The sequence below is a fragment of the Apodemus sylvaticus genome, chromosome 4 (genome assembly GCF_947179515.1).
Source record: "Apodemus sylvaticus chromosome 4, mApoSyl1.1, whole genome shotgun sequence".
NCBI classification, from domain to species: Eukaryota; Metazoa; Chordata; class Mammalia; order Rodentia; family Muridae; genus Apodemus; species Apodemus sylvaticus.
Window position 1 is genome coordinate 110,076,330 of NC_067475.1, and position 20,212 is coordinate 110,096,541.

Genomic DNA, 20,212 nt, shown 5'->3' on the forward strand with positions numbered 1-20,212 from the left:
ACATATCCAAAGTTCAAAACCTCACAATATTATTGTCTAGCAAGAAACTTTCTGATAGCCAGAAAAAAAAAAAAAGGATGTGCCATTGCCTGTGCCTACAAGTCAGTCTGAATGAGCCGATTAATTATATAGGAATGATTTTTGTCCCAGAGAATTTAAGATAGTATAAAGCCTGCCTAAAATGTAGATGGAGTCTTTGGAGCCCTGACCTGTGCTGACTCGTTAGAGTGCTTTATGTTACTCTAGTAATGAACTTGGCCTATATCCGTACTACTCTGCAAATGTGTTTAATCTGAATGCTTTTCAGATATATTTTAAATTTTATTTGTGTTTTCTGTGTATGCATACATGTGTGTGCATGAGCGAGTTTGTGTGTGTGTGTGTGTTCTCAGGTACCTGCCGAGGTCATCCAAATTTGATCTCGTGGAGCTGGAGTTGCCAAGGGCTTATGAGCCACCTGACATAAAGACTCAGGCCCTCTGTGACAGCAGGAACACTCTCTACTGATAAGACATTTCTCCAGCCTGCCTCTAAATTCTTTTAATGGAATTCACAGGGTGCCAAGGAGAATCCAGAGCAAGATCCTGGGGAAAGGCACATTAACCAATAAAGAGTAGATTTCTAAAACATCTCATGCCCTAAAGGCAAACGGCACACAGCTAAGGTAAAAGATTAAGGTTTTTTTTTTGTTTTTTGTTTTTTGTTTTGGCAGCTTTGATAATATTCTGCTCTAGACCTTTGAAAATGTCTCTGAAAGTACCCAGTTCTTACCTTAGACCTATAGTTAGCTTACACTGGAACAGTAAAGCTTCAAGGGTAGGTCACCCCATGATGGAATCTGGGGACAGCTCAGCACAGAGTAGGAGCAATCACCTCAAGAATGCTAGGCTGTCTCTTTAAGCAATACAGACTTCTCTGAAATCACTTTGTAAAACCAGGATTAACTACATCCCATGGCTAACGGGATCATGGTTTGACCAAGACTACTTCCCTATGCACACCCCTTACCCTCTGCCATAATTCTTTCTCTATGTAAGCTAAAAGCTCCTCTTGATTGTATCAGTCAGGGTTCTGTGAAGGAATGACGTACCGACTTACGTGATCCACGCCTGGCTCGTCTACAGCGGCTGCAGAGGCTGACAACCTGTTACCTGTTAGCTCCAGGATGGTAGATACCTTAACAATCTAAGTCTTGTGATGAAGGGAGGCCTGGAGATTCCCGGACAGTCACTGGTTTCTGTCTATTTTGGAAGGATTAGAACCCAGGCTCTGGTGTCATTAAAAAAAAAAGTTAGAAGTTTCACCATCAAGGGAGTAAAGGTAAGCAGGCAAAAGAAACAGCTTTTCTCTGGACCTCCATATATCTGGGCTTCCAGTGGAAAGTACTGTTTCCTCTCCTTTAATCCTTCCAGGAAATAGCTTTACAGACTTACTAGAGATGTTTCTCTCTTATGGTTCCAGAGCCAATCAAGTTGCCATCTAAAAGATGAGCCTCCATTTTTCCAACAAGGCTCTATTGGCTAAAAAAAACTGCTCTCTAACCGCCCCCATTCCTTTCTGGTACACATGCTAGAACTAATTTGTTGTAACCCTTTCTAGAACCTGGGCTCTAGCCCAGGGCTCCAGCTACATAACATGCTAATTTGATGTTTACTGGAAACTTTTACAAAGATTTTGAAAAAAGAGGAGTGGGAAGGTAAGTGCTATCTTACATAGACAGAAATGTACATGCCTTCCTGCAATGTCAGAGTTTACTGACTAACATTACATATGCAGGCTCCATTGGTTTTGTTGACTGTAATTTACCTAGTAGACCTCTGCTGGCTGTTCCTGTCATAGGTTGTTTTATAACAGTATTAGTCACCATTATTAACTCTCAAATCACACATCTCAGTGCATGTGTGTGTGTGTGTGTGTGTGTGTGTGTATGCAGTATTGTGTGAGTATGCAGTATCCATCGATACGTGTATATATAATACACGCACAATGACTACAGAAGGGCTGAAGAAGCTGCAGAGTTCAGAGAGGCCTTCTGGAAGCAAAGGTAGAAGACTCATACAGCTGCAAAGAGAGATAAGAAATAAGGTATTAACTAGCTCAGAGAGCTTCTTGTAGAGCAAGCAGTAGGGTCTCAGCTTAGGCACAGAAGTCTCAGGACCTTGAAAGCAAAGCATGGGACCAGGTATAGGCAGACTGATGGGTGGATGCGCGAAAATGATTCTAGTGGGCCTTGTCAAACAGCAGGAACCACACCAAGCCGAAGCCCCAGAGACAGTGCAGAGTTCTCTGCCTGTATGTCCCATAATGCACACGCTGGTGGTCAGACAGCAGGTAGGTGGAACTGTCACCACTGCAGTATGTTGCATTACAAGTTAAGGGTCTTTGTATCCATTGATGCTTTGGTGTAGTCAATAAGTCCTTGGCCTGTTTTTTTGTTTGTTTGTTTGTTTTTTTAATATGATATACCAAGTGCTGAGATGTTACCAATCTATTTGGTTAAGTTTGTAGTTGGTATTTCCATATTGGTAGTAATGAGTTATTGAGTTATTTATCAGTCTGTGTCTCTTGGATGATACTAGACAGGTGGTGATATCTGCACACACAGACACTCAGACACACACACAGACAGACAGACAGACACACACACACACACACACACACTGTAAAATGATTCTGAGGCAGAATAGAAGAACTTAGAAAATTAAAGAAACGCGTAAAGGAAAGTTTGATGCCTAACTGAAGCCTCACATTCCAGCACAATTAACACTATTTTCTTTGAAGGTTGCCATATACAGAAAATATAACAATGAGCCATGCTTAAAGCCCAAGTGTATATGACTGTAGAGGATGCCTTTCTCTTTGCCCAGATATATAGCTGTGATTTTCTAGGACTCGCACCACGAACACATTTGCAGTAAAAAACATATCTTAACCTCCTTATGAAACCATTGTGACTCACAGACTGTGCTTGTCAGACTGCAACCCCATTCAAGGCACCTTCAGAGAAACCAATAATATTATTTTGTTAAAGGGTTGGTAGTGGTGGTGGGGGTGTTTCTTAGCAACCTTTGAGGTGTAACTTGAGAGTCCCCAAACTTGTTTATGTGATCACTGCTGAGCCGACTATGGAATGTCTTTGGGAAGCCCACACCAGTGCTTGGATGTCCTATACTGTCCCTGAGCACCTACTTTCCTATTAGCCACACATTTAAAAGTGTATTACAATTTCTTCATAATTCCAACACTGCTGCTGTAGTCACACAGACTACAGTCACACGGGAAGAAATAAAACCATCTACTAATGTTTATGTAGACAATCTGAACAAATGAACAAAACACTCTTGGAACTCACTGTAGCAAAGTTGTAGGTTATGACATTAATATAGAAAGCGAATCACTTTCTTATGTGCCAGCAATAAACAAGTGGGACCGGGACTTAAAAACAGAACACTATTCATATTAACATTTGATAAAACAGAATATGTAGCTATAACTCTAATAATATATACATATAGAGAGTGAATTTGAAGCAGGGCGGACTATATGAGATCCTTCCTGTCTCAAAAGAGAAACAGGAGTCACTATGTGAGATCCTTTCTATCTCAAAAAGAAGCAGAAATCATGAAAGTAATGGTGATATTTTTCAGCACATAATTGGAAAAACTGCTGTACTGGCTAGTTTTATGTCAACTTGACACAAGCTAAAGTCATCAGAGCCTCCACTGAGAACCTATCTGTATAAAATCAGGCTGTATGGAAGCCTGTAGGCCATTTTTAAATTAGTGATTCATGGGAGAGAGCCCAACCCATTGTGGGTAGGCCCACTGACGGGCTGGTGGTCCTAGGTTCTATAATAAAGCAGACTGAGGAACATGGGAAGCCAGCCAGTAAGCAGCACCTTCCTTGGCCTTGGCTGATATCAGCTGCTACATCCAAGTTCTTGCCCTGTATGAGTTCCTGTCCTCACTGCTTTTGATGATGAACTGTTCTGTGGAACTGTGAGGAAAATAAGTCCTTTTCTCCCCCACATTAATTGATATTTCATCCCAGCAATAGTAACTCTAGTTAAGACAAGTTAGTTCATCCAGGGGGCAGCACTAGAAAGGAGTGAGTTAACAAGCCAAGGAAATACGTGGAGGAGCTTAGATCCACAGTGTTGTGTGAAACAGGCCACGTGTGAGCCCCACAGTGTGGCATTCTGGACCGGCCCACCATAGGTACAATAGGTCGGAGGGAAGGTGTATCAACAGATGAAGCCCAAGACTTCAGTACAGAGAAAAGACTCGTGTTTAAAAAAAATACTTAAAATGTATTTATTTAAAATATTCTACCATAGAGAATGCCTGCCATTACATTTTCCAAAACGTATAGAATGTAGCACACCAAGAAGGAGTGTAAGTGACAGATTTGGGATTATAAAGATGTGTCAACACAAGCCTATCAGTTACAGCAAGTACCACCCTCCATGGGGTGTTGGTAGTGTGGCATTGTGGGTATGGGCAGGAAGAGGAATGCATAAGAAACTTCGGTTCCTTCTGTCAACTTTCCTGTCAACCTGAGACTACTCTAACATTTCTGTCTTTAAAAAAGAAAACTTACAGAATCATAAAATGTCAAATACTCAGAGATAAATCTAGAAAGATTCCATTAAAATTACAAGCCCATATTCATCCAGATGCATATTGAGAGACACAAATAGGAAGCCAGGCGAGGAGGGTAATCCACAACAACATTGATAGACTGTGTCAGGATCCAGAACAGTCATTAAGGAAAAGGCAGATATTAAATACGCAAAAAGGGAGCATGCCCACATGAAACACACGGACGTATGTGACAGTCAGAGATGAGGACCAGTCGCTCAAGCCACCAAGCAGTATCATCACCATAAGCCAGACAACTCCGAAACAGAGATAACAATACCCAGTCTCTGTCATAGAAGAGGACAAAGGGAGCCTTTGTATGCGTTGGTCACTCTAACATACACACACACACAGACACAACTATACCCATCTCCCACTTACAGGCCCCACATACCACACACACACAACACATACATACCACATACATAAACACATACATAACATATATCACATACAGGTAAACACAACATAAACACATCACTTACCACAATACACATATATACAACATACAGACACCACATTACCACATACACCACATGCTACATGCCACATACTTACGACACTACAATACTATATCACCACAGACACACATACCATACACACACAAATACATACCACATATACATACACATCATACACATGCACATACACATATCACAGATATACCACATGCCACATACCATACATACATACTATATCACCACACACACATACACCCCATATATACATACCCACATATCATACCCACATACAAACCACAACATACACACTACATACCACACCCACACATAAACACAGTATACATGCACCACATACTAGATACATATATATGCACTACATATCACATACCATACACACACCACACATCATATTACTTTCTCTCTTGCTCTCTCTGTCTCTCTCTGTCTCTCTGTCTCTCTCCGTCTCTCTGTCTCTCTCTGTCTCTCTGTTTCTCTGTCTCTCTGTCTCTCTCTCTCTGTCTCTCTCTCCTCAGAGATTGGACTTAAGCATGCTGGGCGATATGCTACACTGTGTCACAGATCCATCCCTTTTTTCTCACCTTTTATTTTGAGAAGGATTTCACTAGGTTACCCAAACTGGCCTTGAACTTGTGTTAGCAGCAAGGAGGGCTCAACCTGGACTTTTTAAGCTTCAGCCTTCTTACTAGCAGAATTACAAGACTGATTCTGATTTCCCTTTGCCCACGGTTTGACATTATATACTAACATTCGATGTATGAACATCCTATGTGACTGATCAATTCAATTATGAAAACAAATGCCCAGGAGCTGTGCAGAAACGGGGCTCAGTGTATGTGCCCCTTGAGGTTTCTATCTGAGGCGACCCGTGATGTGGTCTTATCAGGATCATTGAATTAGCAAGGTCTTCAGAAAACTTGTTCCTCCTTGGTTCCTAGTTCCAATTAGTCACATCATGACATTTTCCCCACATATCAGCAGATTTGGATATTTTCTGGGATTTTGAGGGGGTAGTATTTTTTATTGTGCGAAGGCAAAGGTGAATTTGTTCCAATACTGCCCTTCCTTCTGGAAAGGGTTAATGAGTCTGGATGTCATTGGTCCTGCTTGGAAGCGACACTAGGTGGCGCTCCTCCTTTTCAGTCCCCGCCGCCTGCTGGCAGCTGAGCAAAGGGGTTTTCCCCGCACTCGTGAGCCAGAGCCCTTGGGTTGCCAGAAAGGACAAGGTCAAGTCGGCCAACCTGGATCAGCGGGGAGAAGTCTGTCCTTTGGAGGAGGGTGAAGAACATCCTTCCTCATGACAGCTAGGGGCTTAGCCAGCGTGCAGGTAGCTGTTCTTCTCAGAAACTGATCAGCCTGCACTTCCCGTAGGGACCCGAGAGGAGCAGAGCCCATGAACTAGCTCTCTCTGGACAACCTTGGCTCAATCCTTCGCAGGGGCAAGCATTTACTGGGAGCACATAAACGGCTCAAACAGTGTGTGTTGTCCCCTAAACGGTGACAATATCTCATCTTGCAGGGAAAGGGAGAAGGACAGGTCTTTAAACTTCAAGGTCTGTATCCTCTACTTTTTCTTCCTAGCTGCTGGGAGACCCAAAAAAGAAACTAATCTACATGGAGCTTGGCACCAAACTGCCTCCAATTGTCCCCAACCCCAGGTGACTGTAAATTTCTGGGGGGGGGAAACACTTCCGGAGCCATCCATCCATATAACCATATATCAGCCCGTCCACCCACCCACAGCGGAGCCTCCAGGCCTGGCCATGATGCCTGCTTTGCTTTCCTATGTACTATTTAATCCCATTTTACCCGTTGTCTATTACTCCAGGAGGTTGCATGTACCCGCTGTGTTTTAAAACAGTGCCCTTAAGCACATAGATGCTTTGTAATTGGTCCTGGGTGACCCAGAGCCCCAGCTGGCTCAGTCTTCTGTAGGCCTGCCCCCACCTGTATGAACTACCCTATTCCAGTTTGTCAAATTGATTCTCTCTGCAATACAAGCCTTTCCTTGGCGAAAAAAAATTCTCATGAAAGTACTTTTGATCTAAGAACCTCCACTGAACATTTGGACAAAAAAAGAAATGGCCGGATAGTTTAATCTTGAACTTTATGGGTGTAACAACCTCCAAACCTGAGATCACCCTACTTACTCCCGAACGGAGTAAGTTCCCGAATGGGAGTAAGTTCCCATTCAAAGTTAGCTCACCTAAAGCCCATTGACATATTCGCCAAACAGAAGAACTATCCGTCACAGCAAACCCAGAGCGCAGACGTAGGACCGTCCTCTCTCAGGCAGCAACCAGCTTGCTTCTCTACAATGAAGCGTTTCACCTGCTCGTCTGATTCTGTAACTTTACACATCTATGGCTAAAGTTAGAACACCCAGTCCTCTTCCGATCTACTCACAGTTTTATCTAGAACAAATTACTTGGAAAGATGAGAGACAAAGGTCTCCAAGAAGATCAATGGATCCTCTAAAAGTCTGAGATCTGAAGCTGAAGTTTTGAGTCTGGAAAGAAGGGAAACGCCTCTTAACTTTGCCACTAGGACTGTCCTGGAGAGCTGTATTATTTGTCTGCACTAGCTTTGTTTGTTGGAGGAGTTAAAAGGGGTCATGGTTCTCATTCTAGAATTTCCTCTGCTTTCCAAAGACTTCCCCTCACTTTTAAATATGTTCATAAAGGGAGTTGCTGAAGTGGACGCACCTCGGAATTTCGGAGGCTGGCAGCACTACCGTGCATCGTCAGTCCTGCAAACCAAGGGAGTTTCACATGTCTTCATTAAGAGGCCCCAATCCCTTTACCAGTCTGGTCCTTCCTCCATCTTTACAGTTGCTGGCAGATGGGAAAAGATGGCAGAGGAGACACGTCTGCTGTTTCTGTTCATCGTGGCTCTGTTCACATTCCAAATGGCTCACTACAGATTAGCAGAAGGTGTGGGAGGCTGGTCTGGTCTGGAGGCACATGAACCTCGCTGTGAGACAACTTACTGTGTTGGCCACTGGCTGGAAAGCCAAATTCCCATCTGAGTTTCCATTCCATGTTCCAACCTTTTCTGGAAATATTTTTCATCTTTTTTTTTAATTTTTTATTGAGTATCTTCTTCATTTACATTGCCAATGGTAAAACCTTTCCCAATTTCCCCTCTCCCAAAAGCCCCCTCCCCAACGATTCCCTACCCCTCCTCCCATCCCCTTCCTCCATGTATATGCCCCTCTACCGGACACACTCCCACCTCCCCCCAAACTCCACCCTCCTCGTCCATTTCCCTTTGTTGGGGCTTCTTTTGAGCCTTTACCTGACCAAAGGCCACTCCTCCCACTGATGCCTGACAAGACCTTCCTCTGCCACACTTTTGGCTGGAACTATGTGTACCCCTTGGTTGATGGTTCAGTCCCTGGGAGTCTTGGGGGTGTCTGGGTGTCCGAAGTCATTGCTCTTCCCATGGGGCTGTAAACCCCTTCAGCTCCTTTATTTTTCTAACTAATTAGTTGATTAACTTTTGTGCGTGCTGTGCACACGGGAGTATGTACATTTGCGTGTGGGCAGGCACACACATGTGCACGTACAGAGTCCATGGCAGGAGCCTTCCCTCAACTGTTCTCCATCATATATCTGGAGGCAGGGTCTCTCCCTGGCCTAGGCTTGCCGAGCTTACTGATTAGTGTGGCTGAAGTTTTTAATCCCAATCCAGGATTTCTACACCCCCTCCTCCCCAGTCATACAGTTCCATCTAAAAGATACACAACTTTTAATATTTACAATAAGCCTTAAATAGCATAATAGCTGGGCACATATCTACCCTCTATGCTATTAGAATCTACTTTCCTATCAATAACCCTGAGATATTACTTAGTACATTTCATCTGGACTGCTCTTAACTCTAATTGGCCAGGTGTTTGACTCACCTAACCCATAGTGGCTTCTTCCCTAGTGGTTCTCCTCCTACTCCAAGCCCAGGAATCCTAAACCCCACTATGTCTCTTCTGCCCAACTCTTAGCTGCTGACATCTGTATTCACCAACCAGAAATAACTTGGGGCAAGGTCACATAGCATCTCTTGGGTTTACATGCAGACTCCTCCTCTCTGGGGCAGCCAGATCTTGAGGAATTAGCATCAGAATACGTGCAGCACCAAGCCACTCCAGATCAAGCTGGGCTGGCTGCCAGGAGGTCCAGTGATCTTCCTGCCTCAGCCTCTCCCACATTGTCACACTCAGCTTTTTATGTGGGTGCTGTGGCTCTGAACTGAGGTCCTCAGTCATATGAACTTTACCCATCTGGTCATCTCCCCAGCCATTTCTCATTTTTAAACCTGAAGCTTCAATGGGTAATCCTTTCCCAACTCTTTGATTGCTCTCTTCTCTCAAATTTAAGAGCTTTGTTCTCACAAAAAAATATTGAATTTCCCTTGATTTAGGTTTTCTCTTACTGATCAGTTCATACTTCACTTTCTGACTTCCTTTTACAAGTGTGTTGCCATAGACCTGAGGATCTTAGGACTCACAGTTTCCACCATGGACTACAATTCCCAGCATTCCCCATTCATACACTACTCATGTCTAGATGAACTTGTTGACTAGTTTTCAACAACTGGATTTGAGCAGAATAATTTTTGTAAAGATATTGGTATGCAGGTATCAGTGGCAGCACATGTACCATTTCTAGAGTCTTTTCCCTCACATGCAGATGCTAAGAAGAAAGAATTGCTGGACAGAGAGGGCCTGGCCTCTCAAAGGCCTTAGGGACCATAGCCTCACCTTGAGCTATCCATAGCTATCCTAGGAAGATAACTTCTCCAGGGATTGCAACAGAAACATGGAAGTCTGTGACACAGTCTCATCTTTTTTCTGACTTGCCTTTCTTCTGGCAATCATCTCACTGCTTTCTCTCTCTCTCTCTCTCTCTCTCTCTCTCTCTCTGTCCCCTAAGTAAACTATTGAAGGTTTGATGTCTTTCAAAAAATGTTTCTTTAATAAAAGTCTTGAAACTAGAAAATACTTCAAATTTCCATGAAAAGAATTTGGAATTGTAGAACCCATGAGAAATAGAGAGAGGGAGGGAGGAAAAGAGAGAGAGAAAGTTACTTTACCATAGCTGTTAATCATCTATAATTAATCATTCATTGACACATACATTTTTATTGACATTTACATACATTGTGCTAAGTACTGCATACATACCTTCATTGATTTTGATTTTTTTTTTTTTTTGCTCAACTTTTAGATATCTCAAACAGGAGTTATTCTGGAGAAATTTGGCAAGCTCTTTCCCTTCTCATTCTTTACATGTTTTAAAATACTTATTTTCTCTAGAAACCACAGTTTTATTCTTTTCTCTATATCCCAATGATCTGTAAACTGATATGTGAAAATTTATGTATTGACTGGTACTAGTCTACCCACCTATCGAATTCTCCATTGCTGTTTAAAGATATTTGAGACATGCTGCATATATTAGGGGTCTCTAGAAGAAAGGAACTAATAGACTGTAGATAGTCCGAGTCTGTTGTCTCTTCCACGCACATCTGAACACAGTCTCCATCTGGAGGTTCTATTGGGGAAGGCTGTAGATTCTCAAGGAGATGGGGCTTAGCTACCAGAAGTAGGTCCCTGGTGATAAGTCCTTGGGGGTATATTATCCCCGGCACCTTCTCATCTAGCTCTTTCCTGATAGAACCACCCTATAAAGATTCCCACCACAAGCTCTCAATGCCATGGAGTTGCTTTGCCAGGCCCTGCCCTCCATGATGGACTGAAACCATTGAAACCATGCACCAAAATGAATCTTTCCTTCTTTAATGATTCTCTTGTCAGGCATTTTGTTACATTCATGAGGAAAGAAAATACCCACTTCCTGGTACATGTGTGTGCACATATGTTTGTGTATATGTGTGGTGGGATTTATTAATTGGCTTAGCTGATCAGAGGCTGAGCAATCACAGGAATTATAGGCAGAGATCCACAGAAATCACCAGCTTCTCAATCCAAGAATCTGGACCAATGATACATCCCCATTCTGAAGCTGAAGGCTTAGAAACTCCCCAGAAAATTGCTGGTGTGAGTCTATGTTGAACAGCTGAAAAGTCTGTAATCTAATGTTCATAGACCATAGCAACAGCAAAAACGCACCTGCTCAAAATGAGTTCTGCATGGCCTTGCTTCTGCATTTTCTTTTATTTGATCTGGACTTCAAGCTTATTGGGTGATGTCATGCACACTCAGGACAGGTCTTCTAAAGCTATTTTTTGACACACATACCAACTGTCTCTGGAAACACTCTCTCAAGTACTCCCTAAAGTGTACTTTAACAATTTTCTAGATGTCTTTCAATCATAGATATTAAGATTATCTCTTATATGTTTGTTGTTTCCAAAGAACTAAGCCAGGCAACCTCCATGCAGCTGACACTTAATAACCACATATTTACATAATGGATGCATACCAGTCTTCTAAATCTTACATATTAACTACTCCTTTCATTCCTAAACCTAACTATCAGAATCAAGCATAATTTGATACCATATTAAAATTTCTGGAGCTAGGTTTTAGAAATGTCTATTTTTAACAAGCTCCCCAAGCAATTTGGAAGCAGCCAGCTTGTTACCAGCCTGCAGACTGGTATCTGAAAACCAAGGACTGCAGTATCTTTCGTCACCCCAGAATCCTACATTTCCTTTCCTCCACCTGTGTACCAACCTAACCATTTTCTCTTAGCAACCAAATGCCAGTAACCAAGCTGGCCCATCCTGAGATGCTCACCATGAGATAAAGACATGCTTTCAAAGTCTTTAGAAAATAATCTTGTCTACAGACATCGAAGCTTTGTCCTACCAATCACCCCCTTCCTGCAAGTGGGCAACTCCTTATACAACTCAGATAATCCTAGAACATGGTCTAGGCACATTTCAGCACATGGCTTCCTTACTCTGTGACAGACTCATTAAAATCCCCGCACTGACCTTCATCTGTCTGTCTTGTCTTCATTTCTACCTAGCACTTGGGAATCTCACCTTCTTAGATAACCGGATTCTGCTGTTTTCGCATGCTGAGCCGGCTGGAGCAGCCTCTTCTGGGCAGTTTTTGTAAAGAGGCTGTTAAAGGAGAACGAAGCAGATTCGAGAGCACGGCCATCTGGTTTCCATGTTGCAGATGCCCACATGAGCCTTGAAACACTCCAGAAGGGGAGGAGGTGGGAGATCCTGTGGGCTGGCTGCTGAGGGGAGAAATGAGGAGAGGACTCTTTTCCCTCAGAATTCCTGCAGTTGAACCTAGTCATCAGACTCACAGCCAGAAACTGAGAACTGGTTGACACAATTATACATCTAAATTCTTAAGTAAACAACCTTATTCTTTTTTTTTTTTTAAATTTATGTTTCAGAGACAAGTGTGTTACCACCTTCCTATCCTAGCTCTTCAGAGATGATCAGGAAGAGAGCCTTTGTCTAATTCTCCACTTTCCCTTTGCTTGTGTGTTTGAGCCAAACTTCTGCCTTGACAAAAGGAACAAGGAGACTGCCTCACTCAACATGTGTATATGCGTGTCATTAAGTACTACATATATTATATATCACATGTACATCATATATATATATATATATATATATATATATATATATATATATATATATATATATATATATAATACAGGGTAATCTCCTATATCCATTGTGACACTGTAAAAATCAGGGTAAGAATTTTTTTTTAATTTTATTTACTGAATATAATATTCATTTATATCTCCAATGGTAAAACCTTTCCCGATTTCCTCCTCCCCAAAGACCCCCAACCCCTTCGCCTACCCCCTTCCTCCACGAATATGCCCCTCCACCTGACCCACTCCCACCTCTCCCCCCCCCCCTTTCCCTTTGTTGGGGCATCTATTGAGCCTTCACCTGGCCAAGGACTACTCCTCCCGCTGATGCCCAATAAGGCAAGAAATAAAATTTTATTTAAAATGTTTAGAACTTTGGAACTAGAAAAATCTTAGCAATGACCTAATTCAACCAGTCTCATTTTAGATGATAAACTTAAAACTCAGAGAGGCAAAATGCCCTGCCCATGTGCATACAAGTTGGTCAGGACCAGATTCATAGTGGTCCAAGTGATATGTGCCCTAGCTCGATCCTGAAGGAAGAATTTGCTGTTTCTGCTGCTGTGAGGGCAGATGGCAGCTAGCTTTCAGCTGTCAGCTGCTTCGAGCCTTTTCTGGGTTAGCACATATCCAAAGACCTACCAGAGTGCAGAGGCCAGCCTTTTGACCGTGTGTGGGGACACATTAATGGTCACTTTATCTTCAGACATCCTTGTTGGCTGCAGGAAGCTATCAGGTTGGTAGTGGATCTACTTTAGTTGATTCCAAGGGCACTACTGAATATATTTCCTATACATTGACCTTCATCGTTGACCTTTATCTTCAAGTAATCTGATCTGTAGCAAGAATGAAATAAAAAATGTTATCTTCTTGTTCCTGAGAAAAATGTCCATTCTGGAGTTGTGGTGTGTGTGTGTGTGTGTGTTCCATGCATGTGTATATGTCTGTCTTTGTATATGTTAATAAGTATGTATGTGTGTGTCTGTGTCTGTGTGTATATGTTTGTGTGTATGCATGTGTGTATCTGTGTGTATGTATGTATGTGTGTGTGTGTGTGTCTGTATCTGTCTGACTGTGATATAGACATATGCATACATAGAGATATATCTGCATGCTTTCCTGGTCTCCACATTTCTAAGAGCTTTGGAGAGATGGGGTGGAAAACAGCTCCTTTAAGAAACAAAAGCACAACCATGTAGCAGCATTTTTTTTAACCCGCTTTAAATTCCCTAGCAGATGTATGCACGTTCTCACCACCTGACAAAATGCTCTGGGCATGCACATGAAAGACACACACCCTAGCTTATTTTTAATATGACCTAAGCAGCTCAATGGCTGGGCCCTTCCAAACCTTCCTGGGGCTACACACTCTCCCTTCCAACATTCCTACATTATTTCTTACTAAAATCTGTATTTCATCTCTGCTACTCCAGACCCAATTGGGGGAGTGGCCTCTGGGTCCGCTTTTCCCCTGATCCTGACATGGCCAGTGCTCTGCCTTCCCTACCTCTCAGGTTTGTATCAGATTGTTTTTCTGGCATGGTGATTCTAAGCTCTCTTCCTCCCATGGTCCCTTGCCCAGGAAATCTAAACTGCCTCCTTAGTCTCCCTGTCCAACCACTGGCCACTGGCAGCTTTATTTACCAATTAGAGCCACCTGGGAGCAAGGACCCTTAGCATCTAACACTTAGACGTGCAAATTCTCATGTGACACACATACATACACACACATTTATTAATTTAAGAGCCGTATTAACAAAAATAACATTAGAACCAATCCACAACACCACCAGATCATGAAAGAAATGCTGTGACATCTTCAGACAGTAATTTCCAGGCAAGAAAGGGGAGAAATAGCCAGGTGTGGTGGCACATGCCTGTAATTCCAGTACTTGGGAGGCAGAGGCAGGCAGATTTCTGAGTTCGAGGCCAGCCTGGTCTACAGAGTGAGTTCCAGGACAGCCAGAACTCCACAGAGAAACCATGTCTCAAAAAACCAAAAAAAAAAAAAAGAAAGAAAGAAAGAAAGAAAGAGAGAGAGAGAGAAGAGAGAGAGAGAGAGAGAGAGAGAGAGAGAAAGAAAGAAAGAAAGAAAGAAAGAAAGAAAGAAAGAAAGAAAGAAAGAAAGAAAGAAGAAAGAAAGGGGAGAAGCCACATGACTTACTCTACTGGTTCAGCAAAGATCTGAGGGTTCTTAGAGGGCAGGTTGTACTGAAGACTCTCTGAATGCAAAATGCAACTCAAGGACCTCAGTCAGCAGGCATGTAATGTGGATGTCCAGCATAGCATTGGGGCATTCAGCAACCACAACAGGAACAAGGAGAGTGGATTAGACAGGGCAGAAGCAGCAGCATTTTATATCAATAACCTAGAACAGTAATACTTGTGAAATTCCTTATTATTTTCCATGGTTTTTCCCCCATACGTGAATATACCATGGTTCACTTGATCTTAGGCCAAGATGGAGAAGTATCAAAGAGCATTACAAGATTGGTGCCGTTGGAATCAATGGGCCGAGGCTGGGAGGCAGGCACAGTTTGTGAGTCTGCATATGTGTGGATAAATGTAGAGGCTAGAGGACAACCTTGGGCATTCTTCAAAAGCGCTTTCACCTGTTTGTGAGAAAGGGTGTCTTGGTTGGTTTGTTTCTGTGAACTTACACAAGCTAGAGTCCTGAGAAGAGGGAACTTTCAATGAAAGAAAGCCCCTTCCAGATTGGCCTATGGGTAAGCCTGTGGGGGAATTTTTCTGCTCAATGATTGATTGGTGGGTGGGGGAGGCCACTGTGGGTGGTACCTCCCCCTTGAGCAGGTGATCCAGGCTTGTATATGAGCAAACAATGAGGAGAAATAGCTCTCTTCCAAACCTCTGCTTCTGTTCCTATTTCTAGGTTGCTGCTTTGAATTTGTCTTCGAACTTTCAATCCTGGTGGACGGCAATCAGCACATGTAGGCTGAGATAAACCCTTTCCTTCCCAAGCTTCTCTGGTCATAATGTTTTATCTCAGCAATAGAAACCCTAGCTAAGACAGACGTCTTCTCATCAAGCAGGCCACTTGGCTGCCAGCAAGTTCCAGGGATCCTTCTGTCCCGGCTTCCCTAGCACTGGGATCATAAGCTGTCACAGTGTGGGGGGTCTGGAGATGAAGCTCCGCCCCTCATGTGTATGTGACAAGCACTTAACTCGCCGGTTATCTCTTCCACCTAGCAATGTCAACATAAAAACAAATGGGTGGTCAAAAATCTCTCCTTTTATATTATTAAATGTGAGGCTAATTCCAAGTGGAGATGAGATATTTTTTGGTCTCCTTTGTTGTTTTTGATCAGCCAGAGTGATTGCTCCTGTAGGTTACCGATTGCCCTAGACACAGGAAAACACAGCTCTCACCTTAAAGGGTAGTAGAGGTGATTAATCTGAGTGAAATATGGCCTGGGAACTCAGATACCTATTACACCAAATTCCACAATCCAATATGGTAACATTTTAAAGACACTTCCTAGTAACAGAACACAAATTCATAAATCAAGATACTTTTCAAATGCATTACTAGAACATCAGGTTAACAGCAAAGTGGGGAGTTCTCTGGCATAGGCCTCACATACTAGTTGATGACATCTTAGCCAATGGGTTCATAGAAACTGGTTGCCTGTTAGTTACTGCACTCAAACGTTTTTAATCTGTGAGTCACAGAATGTTAGTTCAGTCAAGGAGGTACAGAAGGCATGGGTATTAAAGGGATATATATATATATATATATATATATATATATATATATAGAGAGAGAGAGAGAGAGAGAGAGACTAAGATTCTAATTCAGCACTGGCTCTGTAAAATTACAACCTCTCCACAACCACTGAAGAGCTTATCAGGTAATCAGCCTGGCAGAAGAGTCAGTAGAAAGTACGTTTCTTCCCAGGAACTTCCAATAACTTCCTTATAATTGGTTTTACTCCTTCAACTCCCCGCAAGAAGACTATGACCCTCCCACAAGAGGCTCCTACCCGGTTGTGCCTGTGCCTCCCTTTGTGCTGAGTATCAGTACTACCTGGATCTCGTCTAGCCTCCTTCCTTCCCATGTTCTCATGCCTTGTACGGGCTAGTCTTTCTGCATATGATTTGCTGTAACCAAACACAGATTTGTTTTCAGATGGTAGGCCTATCAGAGACTTCTCCAACCTTTCTGTCTGAGCATCTTTGCAGTTTTCTTTGCAGAAGACTTGGCTATGTACAAGTCTGTGCCACTCTCTAGAGGGTGCTGGAGGCCGCAGACTAGATCCTAGTCTTGAGTCCAGGACGTCTAGTCTAGGTCTGACTTAGAGAAAGATTGAAGGTTTTCACTAATTCTGACAAATACAGAGGAAGGAGCTGCCTGCGTCTTTCTGTTTCTATCTTCCTTTACTTATGAGGCCAACAGGGGATAAAAACTCCCCCAGTGTCCCTTTGGAGGCAGGAGGAGGATGAGGAGAGGACCTTTGTTTGACTCCAGATGGCAGAAGCTGGGATAAAGCCCAACAGCTGTGTTTGGGTGGAAGTCGAGGGGGCAGATGGTCTGATGCCAGTTTGCACGCAGCCTGAGAAGCCAGAGTCCTGCTGGAAGGCCTTCTCTGAGGCTGACTCAACAGGACAGTGGTGGGGTAGGGCGTGTGCCAGGACAGCCTCTGTATGAGCATTTACTGCTCAAGCCCTGGCCAGTGTGAGTTCAAGGCAGCAAAAACTGAATGCTCTGTGCATAAGGCCCCCCGTATTCTTCAAGGCGGCTTTTAACACTGCAGCCCAGACAAAGCCTTTCTTGTGTTAAAACTCCATTAATTGCTATCATTTAACAATTGGTTTAACACAAGCAAGCCTCATTAGGTTTCAATCTCATTTTGTGTAAATTTGGGCAGCGACTGAAGTATTCAACCAACCAGTTCTTATGGGGGTGGGAAAGAAAAGTTGGGGCCTTCTTAGCTGCTCAAAGTGCATTTGTGTAAGTGCACTTATATTTTTATCAATGTATTTTGTATAATGTATAATATGTATAATGTATTTGTATAAATTTGTATGCATGTATTTATATTATTTGTATTTATATGAATAAAAATATATATTTGTTTATCGGCAGTTAATCATTGCAGAAGAAGCTGAAGGTGAACCGATACCTATTTTCTGATGGCCCTTCCTTCCCTGATCCAGGGCTAGTCAGTTGTACCTGCAAGGTGGAGTATCATGTGCTCTGAGGGTGTGAAGATGTCCATAGGACTTATATTAGTTACCAATTTGGGAACTATATGAGATAGCCCCCACAAATACGTCATGTTTTCTTCATCTGAATTGATTGTTTTTATCCTAATTGAATATTCAAGCCCTGACTTAAAAGGACCTTTTAGTCTCTCTTTATGCTAAAATTGAGGATTTGAAAGATATAGTGCCATTAACTATTTAATGGAGAAGGCATCCATTCTCTTAAATAGCTTGATATTTTTGAGACAAAGCCTTACTATGCAAGTTTGCCTCAAATCTGTATGCTCTAATTCCCCTAGTGCTGCAATTACAGGTATATCCAACTGAGTCTGGCCCTCCAATAACTTTTTTTAAAAATAATCATGAAAAATCAAAATAAATTGGTGACACGCTGATGAAGAAAGGGTTCTTTCTCCCTCCCCATTACACATTCCTGCTTAGCAGGTACAAGGAACCTGAATGCCTTGGACTCTTTGGTGTCTGCCCTTTAAGAGTTCCCAGCTGCCAGACAGATTTAGCTGGAGTTATCCAATACGAGGGCCACTAAAAGTTTTTTATAATTAAATAAAAATTTAAAAGTTAAACCTTCAGTCCTTTCCTACAGGATGTTTTAAAAGTTCCATGGGCACACGGTTCAAGTAACTACTGTACTGCATGACACAGATACATAGCCTTCCATCACTGCTAAAAACTCCACAGCATTAAAGACTAACTAGGCAATTCACCCCAGCACCAGTTCAGGCTTGCTTGTTTTTATGACTGAATTGACCTGTTGTCTGAGTTTATTAATCAGTTCAGTTGGAATAACTGTGTACTCAGGCAGCTGTGGGAGAGAGGACAGAAGGGGTTTGTTCTGTGAAATGGTAATAGTACAAGTGTTGAACAATACTAATAGCTGATATCTACTGAGCCATCTATGCTGTGCTGAACACCTAACCTGTGTTATCTCATCTTCTGCACAACACACAACAGCCTGATTATCCTAGTCTGTCAGGAAAGCAAATTAATAGCAGAACTGGAAAGGGCCTTTAGTGTCTGTCTATTCAACCCTTAATTTGCAAAGCCCAGACTCTAGATTTTGATTGGATTCAATTGTGTGGCCTTAGACAGAGTACCGTTTTATGCTTGAGGTTTCTTATATGAAAAAATAGATACTTTTATAGATATTTTTGCTATTTCAACATGAACAGTTCATGTTTGGTACGTACCGTTGATTATTAAATACAGCCATGGAGGTTCCAGAGGGATTGATGACTTGCACAAGTTCACATATTTAATGTTAACTTAGTACTGTTTCCATCATAACAAATGATCCCTTCTTGCATATAAGCCACACTGTGTCATATTCCAGCCACCATCAAGCTGTGGCTAGCCTGGTCCTTTTTACCTTAATGGCTTGGTAGCCGATTGCTAGTGTCCCCGGAAACACTAGCATTTCTGCTTTGGCAGAGTCAGCAGTGACTCTAGGGCTTCCTGGACAGCTGATGTGTGGAGGCTAGCCTAGATGATCTCCAACATCCCTGCTATTTAAAATGTGATCAGATGAGTTGAGCTAAGAGATCATGGCTAAATCAATGAAGAAAGATCATTTGACATAGCTGTTAAGATGGGAATCTATGAATCCTGTCTCCTAGAAGTTAAGAATAGAACGCTTTTCGGCATAGTGTGAGGTGAGTGCTTTCTTTATTTAAAAAAAAAAAAGCGTTGAGGAGCAACACACGGTGGCTCGCGTTGCCATCGGGGCCCACTGGAAGCTGAGAAAAGAGAACTGTGGGTTCGAGACCAGCTGTACAGCAAAGCCCCTTTTCTGGTATATTTAAACTGACTTTGACTCTGTACGTGTGTACAATGAACATGGTGAAAGTATCAAATGATATCCCATTTTTATGGATAAGTTTTAGGCTTTTATATATAAGTTAAGGATATTTAATTTCAAAATATTTTCTGCTGCAGGGTAATAGTCAAAGATGAGAGAGCTGAGAAAGAGAGCATATTCAGAGGTCACTAGACCAGGCTAGTCCTTCCAGCTGCCCATTTATACCACACCAGTACAACCGTTCAGGCCTCAGTGGTCTGCAGTCTGGCCTTGAGTCAGGAGTTGAGATGCCCTCTTTGGCTCTTTCTTCTATTGCTGACTCACAGGGTATATTGCAAAATACCTGAGTTTCTTTAGAAGATAACTCATCTGCTTGCTTGCTCTGTAGACTGAAGAATATTCTGTTGGCCCTCAACTCCACGGATGGGTGGGCAACTTATGAGTAGTTGTTTCCTGTTTTAT